Source organism: Sturnira hondurensis, unplaced genomic scaffold (genome assembly GCF_014824575.4).
Source record: "Sturnira hondurensis isolate 20B ecotype Veracruz unplaced genomic scaffold, ASM1482457v3 Scaffold0019186, whole genome shotgun sequence".
In the NCBI taxonomy this organism is placed as follows: Eukaryota; Metazoa; Chordata; class Mammalia; order Chiroptera; family Phyllostomidae; genus Sturnira; species Sturnira hondurensis.
The window spans coordinates 2,626,147-2,646,986 of NW_028091817.1; the positions used below are offsets into that span (position 1 = coordinate 2,626,147).

The 20,840-nt window shown below is 43.5% G+C and overlaps 1 pseudogene; it reads right to left on the reverse strand.

The window, feature by feature from the left end:
• Window positions 1–4,556: 4,556 nt before the first annotated feature.
• On the reverse strand, window positions 4,557–20,441 carry LOC119004217 (cell division control protein 42 homolog; annotated as a pseudogene).
• Window positions 20,442–20,840: the final 399 nt, after the last annotated feature.

Sequence of the window (20,840 nt, forward strand, 5' to 3'; positions counted from 1 at the left end):
AAACAAAAATTATGTATTATATTAATCTTATCTTCATAAAGTTAGCAACATATATAAATTGCCTTGAGGTTTTCCCTGACACAGCAATCTACCTCACATTACCTTGTTATTTCTAGCATCCTCTTCCCTGATCTGATGGGGCTTCATTCATTTACAGTTGTTCAAGCCTCTTTTTTTCCTCTTAAATACTCATTGCATGAATTTTCTTCATGTTCCTATCAGGTTCTCCTTCTTAGGAATTTGAATTAAAAGAAACTGAAAATAATAATAAGATCCCAACAAACTCCAGGCAGGGACAACAGAAGCTACTATCACCTGTCACAAAGAAGGAAACTGAAGTTCCAAGCAACTTGATGATCACCTAAGCTCCTGATCCAGTGCCACACTTCAAACCCTTCACCCTCTTACTCAGTTAGATGCTGGGAATAAAGGAAAATACTCTCTCCTTTGCCCCCATGCTTCAGCCTCGGCCTACAGATCAAGGAATCATTGAAACTTCCAGCTCAGGATAATGATTCCCAAGGGAGGAGGAATGGATCATCTGATAGTTGAGACTCTGAGAAATTCTCTGGGTCACGTTTGATGAGGGAGGAAATTATGCATGAAAGGTGGGGGATATTTATGCTCAGGCTCTCACAGTTCCCAATCCCTTATTTCCCAGCCCGAATAAGAGTAACTAGTCATCTGTGTTCGCTCTGCCCTTACCACCCCAAATTCCAGTAGGCAGGAGTCCATCAGGCGTCCTGACAAAGTCACATTCTCCCATTCTGTCTTACTAGGCAGCTCTGCCTGGGGAATGGGCAGGATAGGGTATGCTTTTTTGTGTTCTCTCCATCTCAGAGCAGGAAAGGGTATACATCAGAATCTGAACACTGAAACCAGTGTATAAATCCCTGATGGTACATGTCCCCCTCTCTGCCACAGCCTCCCTCCTCCAAAGCCCAGTCCTGACACCTGTAGGTCAGGCACTTCCTCCCATATGAGGGAGGTACAGAGAATCTTCAGCAATGTTGAGTTTATACTTCAGATGCACTCCCACAATCCCTCAGATAGGTGCAGTGCGACAAATACTTCTGGTTGACCATAGGAACATCCATTTCCCCTGCTCTCCTTGGTAAAAGAACCTCAACTTTTTAATAATTTTTTTCTTTTATTGGTTCTAGAGATAGGTTAAGGGAGGGAGAACGAGAGGGATAGAAACACAGATGTGAGAGAGAAACATGGATCAGTTGCCTCTTGCACAGGCCCCAACTGGAGACCGAATGTACAACCCAGGCATATGCCCTGACTGGGAATTGAATTGACAACCTTTTAGTTTGGGGGGCAATGACCAACCAACTGAGCCACACTGGCTGGGATGAACCCCAACTTTTCATTGAGAAAAAAATAATCCCAGCCACCTTTACAGTTAGGTATGACCAGGAGACTAAGTTCTGGCCTCTGAGACAAGGGCAGAAATGTTATTTGGGGTTTTCTAGAAGAAAAGTTGCTTAAAAGAGCTGCCTGATCACTTCTGGACAATATGGAAGTGTAGGTAGACAAACTGTGCCTCCTCACACAACCAAAAGAAGGACAACAACAGATTTTAAAACAAAAAACAACAAGAAATGACAGAAAATCAAACTGTATGAAAGTCTGACAACCAAGGAGTTAAAGAAGTTAAAAAAGAAACATTGATCCAGACTGGTAAGTGGGGCAGAGACAGCAGTTGGGTGGAGAAGACTCACAGCAAGGCTGTGGCTGGCCAGCAAGGGGTGCCTGGTGGACCCGGTGAGGCTGCAGATTGTGATCTGGGCAGTCCCACATCCACATGCAGATAAACTGGGAGGAACAACTGGGGAGCAAAACAGACTATGCAACCAAAGTTTCCAGTGTGGGGAAATAAGGCCTCAAACCTCTGATTGAAAACACCTGTGGGGGTTGAGGAGGCAAGAGAAACTCCAAGCCTCACAGGAGAGTTCATTGGAGAGACATGCGGGGTCCTAGAATGTACACAAAGCCACCCACTCAGGAATCAGCACCAGAAGGGCCCAGTGGGTAGTAGGGAGAGTGACTGAAAACTGGTAGAGAGTGGAGCAAGTGGCATTGTTCCTTCTTGGACCCCCCCCCCACACACACAAAATCACAACACAGCCACATGGTTTGCCCCACCCTAGTGAACACCTAAGGCTCTGCCCCTTCCTACATAACAGGTTCACCAAGACAAAAAAAATTGGCCCAAACAGAAGAACAGATCAAAACTCCAGAAAAAATACAACTAAGCAATGAAGAGATAGCCAACCTATCAGATGTACAGTTCAAAACAATGGTAATCAGGATGCTCACAGAATTGGTTGAATATGGTTGCAAATTAGATGAAAAAATGAAGGTTACACTAAGTGAAATGAAGGAAAATGCACATGGATCCAATAGTGATGGAAAGAAAACTGGAACTCCAATCAACAGAGTGGACCAGAAGGAGAAAAGAAACATTCAACTGGAAAAGAATGAAGAAACAAGAATTTTAAAAAATGAGAAGAGGCTTAGGAACCTCCAGGACATCTTTAAGTGTTCCAACATCTGAATTATAGAGGTGCCAGAAGAAGAACAGCAAGAAATCAAAAACTTATTTGAAAAAATAATGAAGGAAAACTTCCCAAATCTGGCAAAGGAAGTAGAATTTCAGGAAGTCCAGGAAGCTCAGAGAGTCCCAAAGAAGTTGTACCCAATGAGAAACACACCAAGGCACAGTGTAATTACATTGCCCAAGATTAAAGATAAGGAGAACATCTTAAAAGCAGCAAGAGAAAAGGAGATAGTTACCTACAAAAGAGTTCCCATTAGACTACTAGCTGATTTCTCAAAAGAAACCTTGCAGGCAAGAAGAGGCTGGGAAGAAGTATTCCAAGTCATGAAAGGCAAGGCCCTACATTCAAGATTACTCTACCCAGCAAAGCTATCATTTAGAATGGAAGGGGAGATAAAGTGCTTCCCTGATAAGGTCAAGTTAGGGTTCATCATTACCAAGCCCTTATTTTATGAAATGTTAAAGGGACTTATCTAAGAAAAAGAAGATAGAAAATACAAACAATAAAATGACAACAAACTCACAATTATTAAGAACTTAACCTAAAGCAAAAACAAAAACAAACTAAGCAAGCAACTGAAACAGGAATAGAATCAAAGAAATGGAGATCACACGGAGAGTTATCAGCAGGAAAGTAAAAAGGGGAGAGGGAGGGGGGAAACGTAGAGAGAATAAGTATCATAAATGGTAGCTAGAAAATAGACAGGGGGAGGTTAAGAATAGTGTAGGAAATGTAGAAGCCAAAGAACTTATATGTATGGCACTTGGACAGTAATTAAAGGAGGGGGAATGGGGGTCAGAGAGGGTGTGCAAAGAGGAGGGGCATAAAGAATAGAAAATGGGACAACTGTAATGGTATAATCAATAAAATATATGTATATATTTTTTAAAAGAGCTGCCTGACATGGGAAGGGCTTGTCCTTCCACCTGGAATGTGGATTATTGGCTAATGCTCCACTAGCCCTGGAGGACTAGATGATGAGGAAGCAGCACACTGAAGGTAGTGGGGCAGAGACAGAAGTCTAGGATCCTGATGCCCATGATCCATTACACCAGCCCAGAACAGCCCATTTCTGGACATTTTCATGTGCAGAAAAATAAACTCCTATCTTATGTAAGCCACTGTTATTTTGAAAGCTCATGTTTTACATCTGACCCTGATCTTAAACAATGTAGGTAGTCTTCTCTCTCTTTGTTTCCATAGCACTTTGTGGCTGATTGCATTCTGTTAGGATTATCTCTCTATATTGACATTTTCCCCGAGACTATGAATTTAACCAGAGTGGAGACAATATTTCAGTAGCTTATAGATGCCTGGTACTTTCCTGCTTAGCATACAGAGGTACCTGTTGAATATTTGTAAATATTTGAAAAAAATAAATTTCCAAGAGAATATTCAAAAGTTATCTGGACTTGGAATGCCCGATAGTTATTCCAGGGGTAACTCTTTCTTCTCTACAGATTAATCATGTCTTGGCCCAAGGCTTTTCTCCATGGCAAACCCAACTAGCTGGGGACCAGAAATATGAGTGTAAAAAAACCATGTTGGCTCCCCTCTCCTTCACCCTCACCCTCACCCAGAACCATCCTCCTCACTTGCAGATGACCAAACTGAGGCTTTGTTCAGGCCAAGTGTAATGTTACCATTCTGACCTCTTAGACCACAGAACTCCAGGAATGGAGAAAAATAACAAGTCCTCACTTTACCATGATTCCTCATACATCTAACCCAACATTTATGTAAAATATCCAAACACTGTTTCAGTATTTTTTATCTCTCAGATAGATTTCTACCTGTTATTGATCCACCATCTACCTTCTACCAGTGGTACACCCAACATTTCCACCTTTTTATTTATGACTCTTTTTTCTGAAAAGAAAATAATTTTCAAAACATAGGTACTGGGCACCCAATGAATGCTAAACACTATGTAAGGTGCCAGGAATACTAAGATAGAAAGGGATTGCCTGCTGGATTTCTCCACTATGTTTACACAATTTGGTAGATATTGTCATTGAAGTATCTGCCCCACAGGGCGGTGGCTGTGAGGAAGTGCCATCTGACATTTTCCAGGGCAGTCAGGAGAAGCTTCACCAAGGGTGTGGGATCTGGGAAGATTCCTGAAGAACAAGCAGGAGAACAGAGGAGGGAGCCCGTACCTAATGCAAATGGTCTGGGACTCATGGGGAATGAGGCAGATGGAGCCACAGTGAGGCCCAGAGCCAGCAGAGGTGCAATGCTCTGCATGAGAGGGGTGAATGAATAGGGATGGGAGAGGAAAGGTTTGAGAGCTATAAGGCCTTGGAAACAACAGGACTCTGCCCACTGAATGTGGGGTGAAAGTTTTGACTTTGTGACAATGTACAGGGTTGATAAATTTGACATGGAAAACATACCTTTACTTCTATTTCTTTGATATTATCTTGCCTGAGAGAAGAGGTCATGGGTAGAGGGCATGTCCTCTGCCAGCCTGGACTCCACTCAGCACAGTCTGAGCCTCAGGCAGATGCTGGCTCTTTATTTCCCATAGCCCCTCCCAACATCATGCTCACCCATATTGATCTCCAGGGTCCTTAATTCCCTTGTCCATACCATCCTAATTGTTCATTTCCTGTAGCTCTCACTTTTAGATGAGAACACACAGCAGATGGTGTCTTCTCCATCACAAGAGCACCTCTGAAGCAGGGACATAGGCACTTACTTCTTCACTGGCAGATAGCCCAATGCACACACACACTGGTCAGCGCTCTTTGAATGCCAAAGAAGGTTCCAGCTGGTTCGAATACCTACCCATGAGAAGAAGACATGAGATTCCACGGGTAAACTGGAGGAGCACAGAGAAGTAACCTGCTAGACAGACAAGAGAGGGTGAGGAAAGATGGGGAGAATATGTGCCCTGTGGCAACCACAGGCATTGAGGATTGGGTGTTGGGCAACAAGGGTATTTACCTGGGCCACGCCCATGCTTTAACGACCCCAGTTCCTTCACAATCTCTTTCAAAATGTCCCAGGACTGAGAGAACTATTAGTACCATCTGGGGAAGAGTTATGTTCTTCCTAATGCAGCAGAGAATACAAAGAACACATTTTCACACTCACATAAGTTGGACGGACATTTATAAAGATGTGGTGAGAGGTCCAGGTGTATAATGTCTAAGGCTGCTTTCAGCTTCTTTTTCCATCCATTTATGAAACGTTCAAGTCAAAGGAACCTGATTAGCAACCAGTAGGGTCCTCCAAATTCAGCAGACTGGTTTGATTATCTAGAGTTAAGCTGAACAGAAGTGTACAGGAAGGATTGCTGGGGCTAAAACATTGTCACAACTCCAGGAAACTGTCAGAGCAACCCCTGCCAAGGATGTTGCCCAGCTGCTGTGTCCCCAAGCTCCAGTGAGAAAGGGTGAGTTAGGTGTCATTCTTTTTACCTAATGTCCCCATGCTTGTAAGATGTATTCAGAGCATCCTGGAGTGTTGGGGCTGGAGTTGACTTCATCATGAAAGCCCACTCCCTTCACTTTATAGAGGAGGAAGATACAACTCAGACAGGTGATAGGCCTCAAAGCTAAGGACTATGCCTGGCCAGGTAATGCTGCCATGGCCAAAGATGTGTGTCCAAACATCTAGAAAGTGTCTATCCAGCCCATACTGTGGAAAGAGTCAGGGAGTAGATGCATCTGACAAATACAAGTGCCCCCAACTCTACCCTGGTGTAGCCCATAGAACAGCCCTCCAGCCAATGCCAGGCAATCTCTGAGACTAATTCCCATTGCTCGGAGTTCAGATTCACAACATTGTTTGCCAATAAATCCCAATAATGTCACCTAGCTATTAGAACAGAAGTTCCTTGGAAGAAAATACAAACACCCAGAAGCATGTCTCCCATGATAACCTTGTGTTCATTGGTATATCAGGCACTTACAAGTTTAGTAGAATCACTTTTCCAAGCGTGTCATGACCCCTGTTTCCATTGTGCTCCAAAGCTGACACCACAGGCTCTGCCTGGAGGAACCAATTAGATCTTCTTCCCCTACTACTTGATGACAATAGGCAGCAACTTGTTTCTCTCACCTGATGAAGGATAGGTGATTACGACTACTGTTGTCTCAATTTTTTTTTAAAGTATAAATGTGTATTTATGTCTCATGGATACCAAAAATGAAGGTTGGCCATATATAAGGAGTCCAATCATGGAATCCCATTTTTTTATACAGTAAATTGTTTGTCTTCAGGTGCCTCCCAATTCCCCACTTTATGCCCTGCCTTGTCCCAAGTGACCTCCCCTTCACCTCCTGTACTCAAGGTTCCAACATGTTGGCTCTGTATCTCTTTCCTAATAAAACTCCTGTCAGGAAGAATTCCCTGAAGAATGTTTTTGGGGCAATATCTGATGATTTTACCCCTTCTCACCATTCCTTCTGCCCCTGCCACTATTCAGGCCCCCTGCTTCTCACACCTAGATACTATAACATCCCTGGTTTCATCGTCTTCACTGCTATCTGTTTCATCTTCCTAAGGGTCTCTTCTTATCAGAATACTTCCTAATCCAATACATGTAGAATAGGATCCAGTCTTCTTCATCCATAACTCAAAAGTCTTACACAACACGGACCCAATAACTTTTTTTCCAATCATATATCTTTCTCCTCTCCTTCACTGGCCTTAACTCATAGTTTTTCCAGTCTTTGCTTACACACTCTCAGTTTATTGTCTTCATGCCATCACTCTGCCTGGAATATTTCTTCCCAAGCCCCTGTTTCCATTTATCTCAATCTTATGCATCTTTATCAATTAGAATTAATTAGGAACAACAGACATCAAAAATATCATGCTTTAAAAAAGAACAGAGTTCCTTTCTCCTCTATAGAAGTTTAGAGTCCCAAGCTCCTTCTAGCTCATTGCTCCATCATTCAAATAGTCTGAGGTGGGCCATCATATTGATACCCAGTCAATCCCACAGTAAGGGAGAAAGAAAAAGACAGGAAAGTGTGCACAACAGGTGTCTTTTAGGAACTAATCCTGGAAACTCACATAGCAGTATGGCTTACTTCTTTTTGAACTTAACCACATTCAGCTCTATGGGAAGCTGGGAAATGTCTTTATTGTGGGTGACCATATTCCTGATTAAAAATGGGGAGCTCAGGTATTATAGAAAGTGGGGAGAACTGATATTGGAGGACAAAAATCAGAGTCAGCTATGCCACCCATCAGAACTACCTGTTCTACCCAACTCCTACCTCCTCCACAAACATTCTCTCCATCTCCCAGAGTAGTTCATCTCACCTTCTCTTCTAATGCATAGCACTTCCTGCTCTCCTATGGCCACTTGTGTTCTTTTTATTATAACCCCTGATAAACTTGGCCACCCCTACGGCAGTATTCTGTATTGAATGTATTTAAATCTTCCCCATCCTCAGCACCAATAGGCACAGTTGCCTGGCTCTTGGCTAACCCCCTCATCCTGACCCACTGTTGATGAGCATTCCTCATAGCACAGTTTCAATTTTACTTTCTGATTCTCTCTTTTCCTTGAACGAAGATATGTGCACACACTGTACTGGGGATGGATTTGAGTGACACCCACACAATCGCTCCTTCTTTACAGTGATTGGAAAGAGCCTCATCCTGTCTGGCTCCTCCAGACTTAGGATGCACCATCATCCTTCAGCCTCTCATGGAAATACACGTGCCAAGGTCCACCCCATCTGGATTCCAGCTCAGGCTTATAAGCAGTTATATAATCATAAGCTATTATACAAATAATCACAGACTGTTATATAAACAATACCCAAAGCCTTTAGTTCTGTGTAAATACACAGTGTTATAAACATTTGATGGGTGGTTGATTATTATTTACTGACTCTCTGGATCATTTAGTCAAAGTTAAGTGCAGAACAGTTTCTGAAATGCAAATGGATAACCATAGGATCACAATTGAACACACATTTAATGAGAGTGGAGGGAACCAATTACAAATTAATGGAAACCTTGTCACATGATGGGGCATGAGGGCTCCTTGTGCTGTGCATTCAAAGAGATCTGTTCTGTCCTTGAACAAAAGTGATTTCCAGGTGGTATTAAGTTCTTCTTGGGTAATATTTCTTAGCCACACAACACCTGAGGATAGAATCTTTACAGAGGAGAAAACTGAGGCTCAGTGAACATAACTGGTTTCTTGAGGTGATAGATTTTGGATTTGAACTCAGATCTGACTGCAGAGCCAGTGGGGTCTCCACTACTACATGACTTTTCAAATGTTTGATGAAATCTCATGCAGAACAAGGAAGAGCCTTCTGGAATGTGTTCATGTGGGCTGAGCAGGGCCTATGGGCAACCGTACAGAGAGGCCAGCAGGGCTGGGCAGCACACAAGGACCCAGGAGGGAAGTGGCGCAGCTTGCTGAGTGGTAAACTTCCTGTCAAGGGCAGGTCTGAGCAAAAGTCCAGAGTCCAGATGTCAAGAGGCTGCAGAGAGATTGCATCTGGTTGCAGGTTAGACAGCATGATCTTTAAGTTTCTATTAACACCAAGACAGCAGCTAGAATGTGGGTTCTTCCACAGAAAGCATGAAGAATGTGGGCAGGAGATTGGGTTTGAAAGATCAGAAGAAGGTTGCATAGCAATATGAATGTACTTGATGCTGCTGAACTGCATGTTAAAAATGGTTAAAATATTAAATTTTGCATTGTGTATATTTTTTAAATTTTCCAAAAGTCAGTAAAAAAATGGCAGACCCACATCTAGATCAAACAATGTACATTTGATTTCACCCTAGACTTTTTGAAGAATATGCTTCTCTACTATAAGACAGGACATGTCTTGGAATCTGAATAAAGAAAGGATGGCATGAAATCAGCCACCAGCATTTTGTGCCCAACCACTGTGCCCATAGAAGCAATTGTGTGATGTCAAGCCACTCTGAGCTCACTTCCCTTGTGGGTCAAAGGATAAGCCAACAGAGCTGTGGGAACAATCAATGAGGTTTTGCTGTATTGATTAGAAACAGCAGTTGGCTTCACTGAGTGCTTTCTACCTGCAAGGTGCCTGAGTCTCCTTTCTCTGAGGTACTGGGCTCAGTGTTAGAAAGGGCCCAGGATGCAGGAAGGGTGGGGAAGGGTGGGGCAGAGCAGACTTGGGGAAAAAATTACACGTGATGATTGGTGGGCAGAATCTCCCTGCCTTTCTGGATGGTCTCCCATAAATAGTACATCCAGCACTCTGGGTGGTGGCCAGAGATTGATAACAGAGAAATCTCTTAAGAGAATGTGTTTTTCTGTTTAAAGTCAAGTTCACTTTTTGGCTAGAACTCCTTAAAATAATTCAATAAGCTGGGACTTTTCTTTCATAAATCTTGGACTCTTTCTTACCTACCAAAGATGCATTTTTGAAGAGTGACAGCGTCCCAAGAAACCAAATGAGTGGAACTACAGGAACAGACAGCACTTGCCTTGGCCCAGAAAGGGCTCTGTGGCTTGTTTTCCCCACTACCATGTAGCCCCTGCCTAGCCCTTACTCTCTTACCCCTTGGGTATGGTCAGAGGTTTTTTCCAGGCCTCCCTGCCCCAGACCCCAATCTAGACATTCAACTTGCCGAAAAGTCTTCCTGAAATCCCATTCCTATCATTCCATGCCCTTGCTTATGAACTCAACGAATTCATAAAATCTGAGCACTGGATGTGAATCTGAGCCCCCAGTTTGGCCTCATCATGGTCCTCAGAGCTTACTTCACCTCCTTCCTCATTCCTGTCTTCCTGGTACCATCCCCCATTAGCTCCAGCTAAGCCATTCTGCTTAACAACTTGCCCTGTCTTGCCTCTGTGCTTCGTCATGAGTCATCCTCCCATCATAAAACCTCCTCCCCCCTCATCAGTTCAGGGTCATTACCTCCTCCCAGGACCCAACTCACCACGTTTAGGACGCATTCCAAAACGGCTATTTGAGTATTGCTTCATTGTGCCCAGTGTCCTCCAGTTCAGAGACTTTCAGTTCAGACACCTTCAGAAGATAAACTTTCTGATTATTTTCTCAGCCTGTGGGCAAGGTAGTCACCTGCTGTGAAGAGCAGAGGAGGAAAGAGGGAAGGGGGCCTCTAACTTCCTCCTGAACAGCTTTCAAGGATACTCTTTTTTGGACCTTCCCTTCTAGAGGCACACGATGTTTCCATTCCTGAGTATTTGGAGGCTTGTGTGGTAGAAACAATACCACTTTTCATTTTTCCTCACTCAGGGTCATAAATGAGTTCCCTGCATCTGCTACAGCTATCATTTGTCCATAATCTTTACACCTTCCAAAGTGTTGCTGCAACAGAGTCCTGCCTCATTTTCTGTATCCTTATGGTCTTCTGCCTTTTTCCCCAACCCTTCTGTTGTAATGTTGATGGAGCTTCATGAACATGTATCCAACCTGTCTTCCTTAACTGAAAGTCCAAAGTGGTCATATGTCCTTGTTGCTAAGTTCTTTCTGCCCTGACTGCATCTGGCCTTCCAGCTGCATTACCCTGGCACTGTGGCTGCCACTGGAATGCACTTCTCTAGACTGACACACATGAAGATGGTTTTAAACTGATGACCTGGATAGACTTTGTTGATTTGGGGATGTGGACTTAGTCACATGTGAGCTGTCCCTTGTCTTGTGAATCACTGAGTTGCCTCCAGCATCTAAGTCCAGATGGTCATGCCAGCTGAAGCCCTGTGGAGGGCTCAGTGTACCTTCACCATCTGCCAACTGGCAAGTAAAGGAGTCAGTAGGGCACATACTCTGCCATGTCATGGGTTTGCAATTGAGTCTGGAGGCTCATATTGGGAGATGAAAACACAGTACTGATAAGGCAAATGCAGCCCTTAGCCTGCAAGTTCTCATTTCCCCAGGGGGGAACAGAAGATGCCTCAGGTGATAGCAGACACAATAAAAAAGCCCCTCATGTCCCTGAGCCTACCCTTACACCATGGTATGGAACTACCTCTGAACAACAGAGACCTGCCAAGCTCTGCCTCTGTCTGGCCTCTGTTCATCTCACATACTCACATCCTATGTAGCACTCTCACTAGCAGGCATCCCAGAGAGATAAAGGGGAACCTACCCAAGATTATGGTTTATTCCTTTCTTCCTACCCATCATTGGAGGAAAGTATGGGCCTCAGTTCAAGTAATCAGAACTTCTGATGCCAATTTTAATGAGGCCTATCAGAGAGAGGGAAGCACCTTCGAAGACAGGCCTGTAAGCATCTTAGAAGCATAATCAGGGTTATTGGTCTCACACAGGAATAATTCACAACCTGCTCCCATAGCTGATGAAAATATTTTGGTTTCTTTCTGTGCAAACACTGTGTTAGGCCTTGGCAGTACAAGGAAAGCAGAAGACATGGTCTTGTAGTAAAAGAACCTAGAGTCTGTGGAAGATGCAGCAGGCAAATAGATGCCCTCCATGTGTGCATGTTGTGCCAGGGGTGTAGAGAGCAGGGTGTGATCTCCAACTGGGAATCAAAAATGTCTTCTGTGAAAGATGGCAGCTGATAGGAAATATGAGGGTTTAGTCTAGCACAAAGGCAGGAAGAGGTGCAAACTGAGGGCAGAACTCACCCAACATTTTCTGTGGACCCCTAGAGGGTTATGGTAGAACAGTGGGAACAGTGGGAACAAGCCCTTGTACTGGGGCTTGTACAGGCTTAGAGATCACAAACAGTTTGAACTTAACCCAAAGAACAATGAAGCACCAACTGAGAGTTCTGAACAGGTCAGTGATTCACATTTTGGAGAATGTCTCTGATTGCTGAGTGCAACATGAATTGCAGGGGAGGGGTCTGGGCTGTGGCCAGAAGACCAGCCCCCAGAAGTGGTGCTGGGGAGAGACTGGTGGCTTCCACGGTAGTGTGTGTGTGTTGGGGGGGGGGGGCTGGACTTCTGAGGTCTTGGTCTTTGGGAAGTAGACTCTCTGAAATTTGGAGAAGGGTTCATTCAGGAGTGTGAGGTTTAGGGAAAAGTCTGTGTGGAGGTATGTTTCTGGTTTAGTCATCTGTATGGTGACATTTACTAAGATAAGGAACCCTGGTGGCAGTTCAGCAGGATTTGCTGTTTCTCTCTTACTGGAAGGGGTGGGAAGAGAAAGAAAAAAGCAACAATGAGGACTGAAGATGCCCCTTCTCAAACTCCACCAATCTGAGATGGGGGGCGCCAGGTATACCCGGAGCTCATCAGGCCTTTCTCTGGCCCCTCCCTCACTGCTCTGAACTTACACACAGGTATATCCCAGGCATCATAGAGGCCTGCAACCCACCTGCTCCCTTCACTTTTGATACGTGAGTGCATAATATCTCTTTCACCTGGAGCTCAGCCTCCAGACCACCCTCTTCTGAACCTGAGGACCAAATTCAAACCCTATCAGATCCCCACCTCCTCCTAAGATTCCTTTCCAGCTGGAGGCAGAGCCATTGACTCTATTCCTCTGTTCATCACGCAGACAAAACTCTCGAGGAAGCAAAAAGACATCCTCATCCTCCCACTGGACACAGAGGAGCACCTGGCAATCTTGGCCCTTGAGTTCCAGATTTGCTTACAAGTGGGAGTGTCTCCTATAAAGTACAGAGCTGGATTTAGCACTGAGAAGGACAAAGGGCTGGATCAGACACAGCCTCCATATCCAGGAGCAGAAACAGGCACTACCTACCCCACTGCAGTCTCAGGTGGGCTGTGATTGGTGCTGCTGTGGGCTGAATTGTTTCCCAAAATTCATATGTTGAAGTCTTAACCTTGAGTACCTCAGAATATGACTCTTTGGAGACAGGGTCTTTAAAGAGGTAAAGACCTCTTTAAACTACCGATGAATTTTAATGACATCACTGGTATGGGATCTAATCCAAACTGGCTTGTGTCCTTATAGGAAGAGGAGATCAGGACACACACACACACACGTAAAGGGAAGGGCACGTGATGACAGAAGGAGATGACAGTGGTCTGCAAGCCAAGGAGAGAGGCCTCATGAAAAACCAACACTGCTGACACCTTGATCTTGGGCTTCCAACCTCCAGAACTGTGAGACAATGAATTTCTGTTGTTAAGACTCCCCCCTCCTGACCCCCAGTCTTTGGAACCTGGTTATGGACACTGGTTGGTTAAGAGCCCAGGCTGGGAGTTGGACTGGACTCACTTGGGAAAAGGAGAATTACCTGGAAAAATGGGGGATGGGAGCCTGGGCAGGGGAATCCACAGGGACAAGAGTAGCGGAAACACTAGAATACCAGACTTTGTCCCCAAGAAAGAGAAAACTGTCTAAGGCTTGTAAGGCAAGGAAGTGACAAGCAAGAAAGGGAATGCTGGCCAGCTGCAGAGGGAAGCAGAACAGAGGGACCAGTTGTGGGCTTCTGTGATGCAGAAGAGAGATCTGTGAGTAATTTTGGCTCTTCTATTTGCTGGGCTTAAATATTTATTTCAGTGTTCACAGGCATAAACAATACAAGAGCCCAGATGCAGCCACCCCCTCCATTTCTTAAAAGATTTTTGTAGAAGAATTCCTGGTAGAGGCAGTTAATGCCTTTGCTCACTTGCCCTGGGATGCATTTCTGACAGCAGGGTGCTGCATTTGCGGTGGCTGAAAGGAGGGTTTCTCAGGTTCAGGGCACCTCCCAGGCAGGGCTGTGATGAGACTCAGAAGCTCAGGTTTCCAAAGAGAGAAGAGTCCTAAGAGAATTCAGCTGGGAGATGGCTAATTAATAATTTTAAAAAAAACTGCACACAGTACCCTGTCCATTTACCAATACTCTGCTGTTTAACTTTTGATCAGAACAGGGTGTCTGTGAACCCTGCATTTCTGCAGCAGCAGAGGCTGGCTGTGACAAACCATCATTTCTTTCTCAATTACCCACATTATTTGGGTAGCAGAGAAGTTGAAAGGTGATTTGGAGATTATCTAGTTCAACTCTTCTATTTCACAGATGAGGAACTGAGGCCCAGGAGAGGGAAGTGCTCAGTACCTTCAGGTTAGTTAGTGCAACAGATAGCATCGCAGGCAGGTGTCATGACTCCCAGTCCAGGGTGTCACAGTGTCCAGCATCCACTGGAAAAGAGCTGCACAGCAGAAACACAATGCAAACCACAGAGGTAGCTTTCAAATAGCCACATCAAAAAAGTAAAATGAAATGGTTGAAATTAACCATAATAATATATTTCATCCAGTATGCAAAATATACTGACTTCCTCTGGACACACTTTTCATTCCAGGAGATCAAAGTGTGCTATTCATGTGCTTGGGTGAGGAGAGGATGAGGACAAGGAGTAGGGGTCAGACACTGAATAGCAGCCTTTCCTAGAAGAACACTCAGTATGCAAGCCCAGTAAACCATACATTTTGCAGAAAATCTGCACTTCTCTCCAGGAGCATTAAGCATATAGAGAAAAAAATGGCCATAATGAAAGAGTGGGCCGTGATAGACACTGTCCCAGCCTCCAACACACAGAGGACTTTTTATTCAAACACCCATTTCTATGGTGCTTTTAGCTGACAAAGGATGCCTGTAGGGTGCTGGCATTCCAGTTATCTCCTGAGGTGGTTGGAAGTGGGTGGCAGTGCCAACTCCTGGGAGGAATGCTGGGACAGAAGTGCCTAGGGACAGAAAGGGGCTGTCCTCATCCTGGAGCCCCTGAAAGGTCAGACCAGGTGATTAACGTGAAAGCCCAAGCCCCTTGGGTCCAGGAAACTATATCAACTTCCAAGTTCTACCCAGAACTTTATGAAGGTGCAGAGTTCCACTCCTATCTAACAATCTGCAATTCCACTGCTGTTCCTTTAAAAGCTATCACTGCCTAGCTTTGCCTCCACCTTGTCCCAAGTTGTCAACATACATATCTGGGCCAAGTCCTTATTCTCTGGTTTTCTATACAAGTTCTGATATTGGGACCACTGAACAGGTAGACCAACTGAGGCTGCTAATTAGCAACAGGTTCCCAAGGTAACAAAATCCTAAGAGCAAGCCTGGTATATTCCCTGCTACTAGCTGGCCCAATGCATGGCTTAACTGAGTGCTGATCACAGCAGATGCTCACATCAGTGGGATTGACAAGCTCCTGGGACAATAAGCAGTAACAGAGTTTGATTGTACACAATTTGCTTCTAAATCTACACTGTCCAACACATCTAGCCATTGAGCCCCTAAAATGTGGTTAGTTCAAATTGAGATGTACTATACATGCAAAATATGCACCAGGTATCAGAGACTTAGTATGAGAAAAATAAAGTAAAATAACTCACTGAACATGTTTACACTGATTTCATGTTAAAATGATAATATTATACATATATTGGATTAAACACAATATGTTAATAAAATTAGTTTCAAGCATGTCTTTTGACTTTCAATGTGACTACTTTAAAATTGAAAATGGCATACGTGGCTCCTGTTTTATTCCTAATGGCAGCACTGTTATAGTGAAGTATTTTATTTGCAAGGCCACTTCAGTTGGGTTTTGACTAGCAGTGTGGTGACTGATGGCAAAATCATGGTGGTTGTTGAGCAGGACAAGGATGTGACATGAGAGCATTGGCTGAGGTGCCCTGTCTTTTGCCCCATTCACCACCCTGGAGGCAACAGCTTATTTAGGCTTGTGGTGAGGAGCCATCACATAGGCCCAGGTGCCTCTGGTGCTCCACTTCTGAGGTCAGTGGGAAACCTGGAGCAGGACATTACCAGAGGGGAACTCAGCTATGTAATTTCTTGTCATCCTTTAGAAATGGACCATGAAATCTAGAGCTGAACTTCAAGGTCTGTCCACATGAGGGATCTTTGTGATGATGGAACTGACATGTGCCTTGATTTTCATGGCAGAATGATGAGTTTACATAAGTAACAAGATTACACAAGCACACACCTATATAATTTCATACAACTGCTTGTGAATCTATAACTATCTCAAAGTAAAAATGTTTGGTAACAACAACGAGGGCCATATGTGTATACCAATGGTTACAGGAGCATTACTTGAAAGAGTCAAAAGATGGAAGAAATACAAGTGTGTGTGGATAGATGGATGGATAAACAAAATATAAAATATACATACAGTAGAATATTACTCAGCCATAAAATGGAGAGGAAATATGACACATGCTACCACATGGATGAACCTGAAAGACTTTATGCCAAGTGAAATAAACTAGTCATAAATGGACAAATATTGTTTGACTTCACTTACATGAGGTACCTAGGGTCATCAGATTCATAGAGACAGAAGGTAGCATGGTGGTTGCCAAGAGATGGGGACAATGAGTTCTGTAATGGGTCCCGATTTTCACTTTTGCAAGATGAAAAGAGTTCTGCAGCTGGGTGGTGGTGATGGTTGCACAATGATGTGGTGGTGCTTAATGCCACTGAGCTAAGATGGCAAACTTTTTATTGTGTATTTTATTACAATTTTAGAGCATTCAAAAATTAGGGCATTTTGACCTAAAGATCAAGTTCTTTCTTTTCAATTTGCCCTGTTCAAGGAGACAGAACCAACAAGCTGTTGAGCAGATTAATAGGAACTGGACTCCCAGCTTCTTGGTGATTAACTTGTAGAAGAGGAAGCAGAGCATGCCTTTTGCAAACATGCTGGGCATTGGCAAAGGTGTGGGCCAGGGAAGCTCACATCTCACCTCAAGCACATCATACACCCAGGCAGATCTCTCATGCCACCCAAAGGTGGAACTAAACCTCTTAGTATAGTGTTAGCCTTCCTTGATCAAAAATATTAGTAACTGTGGAGGTCAGGGAGGTGAAAAATCTAGATGGAAATGTTAATTCCTAGAGCACAAAGGGGTCAGAAAAGGCAAAGATCAATCCCAGTATGAGTAAATCAAATCTACTTTGAAATGTGATGCGGGACTGGCATTTGAGGGTATATTTCTCAATATGACTCACTGAAATTACAAGATGTTTCCTGTACTAATGCAGATTGATGGTATGGGTCATGCCAACTGTACAGCTTAAGTAGCCATGCCTGCATTTCCTACTTGACAGGAAAGGTGTGAAATAACCCACTGAGCAGGCAGGGCAGAGGGCCTCTCTGTACCACAAGAAATCAGTTGCCCAAAGGAGAGGACCTCAGTGGACTGTGAGTGACTCTGAGGCCGGGGCAGGGGGGTGGGCGGGGGAGGAAGGAGCTGCTAGCCTGCAGGTGCCTCCTTTCTCCAACCACAGATCACAGGAGACCAGTTTGGGTTGTGGGGCATTCCAGAAGATTATTATGTCTTACCCCTTAAATTCACATGGGCTCATCCCAAGCCCCTGAACTGCCCAGAATGTTTAAGAATGCCAGATATCTCAGCCACAATTTTCAGCCTTCAGGGCATTTATGAAGACATTCAGTGTTTATACCACCCCACTCTTAACCTCTACCATGGCCATCACACAGAACCCGTGTCAGACAGCAGCCTCAGAGGTCTGCCTCTGACCTCAATGAAGGCGTGTGACATCTGTATGATTCTGCTCTGTTCATAGTGTTTCCTCAGCCACTGCTCCCTGAGCCAAGACATTCGACTTGAAAAACAGTATTGTTTTCCCTCTTGGTCATCTAAATCAAGGGAAATTACTGTGGGGTGATACATAAATCCCAAAAAGTTTGTTTTGAAAAGTTTCCTAAAGTGTAGGTGTGTCCATAAAATAAGCCTGAAGTCTTCACTGGAACCCCCTCAGGAGGCCCTCCAGACTCACACATGCCCTCATTAGCAACCTCAGGATGTTCCCCATGGGACATGGAACTTGTCAACTCAAAAATGAGTCTATAAGCCAGAGTTACAAGAGTTACTGGAGAACATCATGTTTCAACTCAGTTAAGGACAACTCTCTCATGATCCAAATCCCTCCAATAAAGTCATTACAATGTGCCCCAAATGAGCTAGCTCTTCTCTTTGAGAAATCTTTCTTTGATGTTTTACTCAACCCATCAATTTTTACTCAACCCATCTTTTTTGTTTGGTTATTTGTTTGTTTGTTTAATATGCCTGAAAAGAATGCATATGCAAAGAATTGAGACATAGAAAGCATTGGCTCAACACTAATGAATCTACGAGAATTAGGATTTGGGGAAGGTGGAGATTGCCTAAACATTTTGAAAAAATGAAAACTGCAACCAAAATAAGCTGATAAAATCCCTATTAACACTTATGCAGAGTCTTAATAAGACTCTGTCTATGATTTTTTTTTTAAACTAGAGAGCCTCAGCCGGCTGCTCTAGGGTTCCTCATGCAAAATGGAAATTAGAAGACTCCCTTGCTTGATCCTCATGTTGTTAAATGTTTTCTCCACCCCCACCTCACCTTTACCTTCTTCATGAAGCCAGTCTCCATCCTCATAACTTGAAAGGGTATGTGCATCATTCCACAGATGTCTGTCTTTTAGCACCACACCTCATGTATACCAGGTCTTCAGCTGTGGTCTAGAACACCATATCATGCACTATTAAGCTGTACATCTGTGCTAATCATATAAGACCGTGACTGACAAGGAAAAAATATTGTTTTTTTAATTATGTACTCAAACCATTTGGTGTTTTTTAAGAGGTGCAATACTTTTCTTAATTTATCAGTGAAATAAGTTAGAAATCAACTTCAAAAAATCAGCAAATAGCTAACAAATGTCCAAGTCAGTGGCATTTATAATGCCTCCTAGAGAAGAGTCGGGGCAAGACAGTTCCACCCACTTTCATGAGTTTCATCAAACCCTGAATCTACTCAAAGGTGGAGAGAAAAATGAAACTTTCAAAAAGGAGTGTGTCATTAAATGAGGCATTTGCTATCCTAAGAGCACCAGGCAGGGAATATGCTTTCTAAACTACGTCTAGGAAGCTGAATGTGGAATCATGCCAAGCACCTCCCCTAAAGGGCTGTTCAATGGTTAATGAATTTTTTAATGATGACTAGATAAAAACAACTCCCCCACACACACTCTTCTGCCAAAAAATAAAGAAAAAACAAAAACTAGATGTTCCAGATCACTCCCGAGTGAAACCCAGGAGCAGCTTCAACCACTCAAATCAGTCTGTTGCAGAGTCATCACAAGCATGTCTGGCTTTTGAACAAACAAACAAAATTTTTTTCGAAACAATAGATCAAAAGTTAGTACTGATCACTTTTCTGACAATACAAAATTATTCAAAATTAACTAGTATTGAGAGGGGGATAGGGGCTCTACTTATGGTCCTTGTTTCATATGAGTGCTATAGGTAGGTGCAAGGCATTTGTCATTATTGCAAAAACAAATTTTAATTTTTAATCCTCAGTTTGATTTAAATACTGTTTTTAGTATGATACCGACACCAGCTGTGCAGAAAGGGTTCTGGAGAGATGCTTAAGCAGCACATACCTGTGGCCTTTCTGCAGTCTGGAGGCTCCAGGGCAGCCAATACTGCTTCGTCAAACACATTCTCTAGGCCTTGCTGTGTGAGTGAAGAACATGCCACATACTTGGCAGCCTTCTGGTCATGGGCCAGCTTTTCAGCAGTCTCTGGAGTGATAGGTTTCTGTTTTTTGTTGGCAAGTTTCTCAAGAGCTGAGGGGTCAGCTCTGAGATCAATCTGGGTCCCAACAGGCAAGAAAGGAATCTTTGGACAGTGACGAGTTATCTCAGGCACTGACTTGTCTTTCACATTTTCAGATGAGGATGGAGAGACCACTGGAAAACAGACTACAAATATATCTGTTTGTGGATAACTCAGTGGTCATAGTCTGCCATAACCCTCTTGCCCTAGGATATCAAAAAGTCGACATGGCTCTCCAGCAATCAGAACTGTGATTGCATCGTTGTCAAACACAGTCAGTACACACTTAGATAGAAATTTGTTCAGGTGTAGGATATCAAGGGACATGTTTTACCAATGGCACCACCACCCACAACACTGCACTTAATTGTCTGCATTGCTGAAACAGTTTTCTATTCACTTTAGATATCTCAAATCTGATGATGATCCTAGCTTCTCTGCTGAGGCATGGGCAGTGCTGAATAATTATTTCATGGGCACCTATATGTCAGTGTGGCAATGCCACTGATTCTAACTCCTCCTCCTCATGAAGACAATTATTTGCCTAGGACTCTTCCACAGTCATCAAAATATTCATTGAAAATGAGGCTACAAATAGTGTAGTGAGATGGAAAGGTTATAAAGTAGTATGCATTTAATGCCATTTATGTAAATACAGAGTATGTGCTTAATCCCACTTGTGTAAATGTGTTTTTATAGATAGATATAGAGACATACAGATATTTGTGTGTGTATTTGAGTACAACAAATTTGAGAAAATATGTACAAAAATCTAC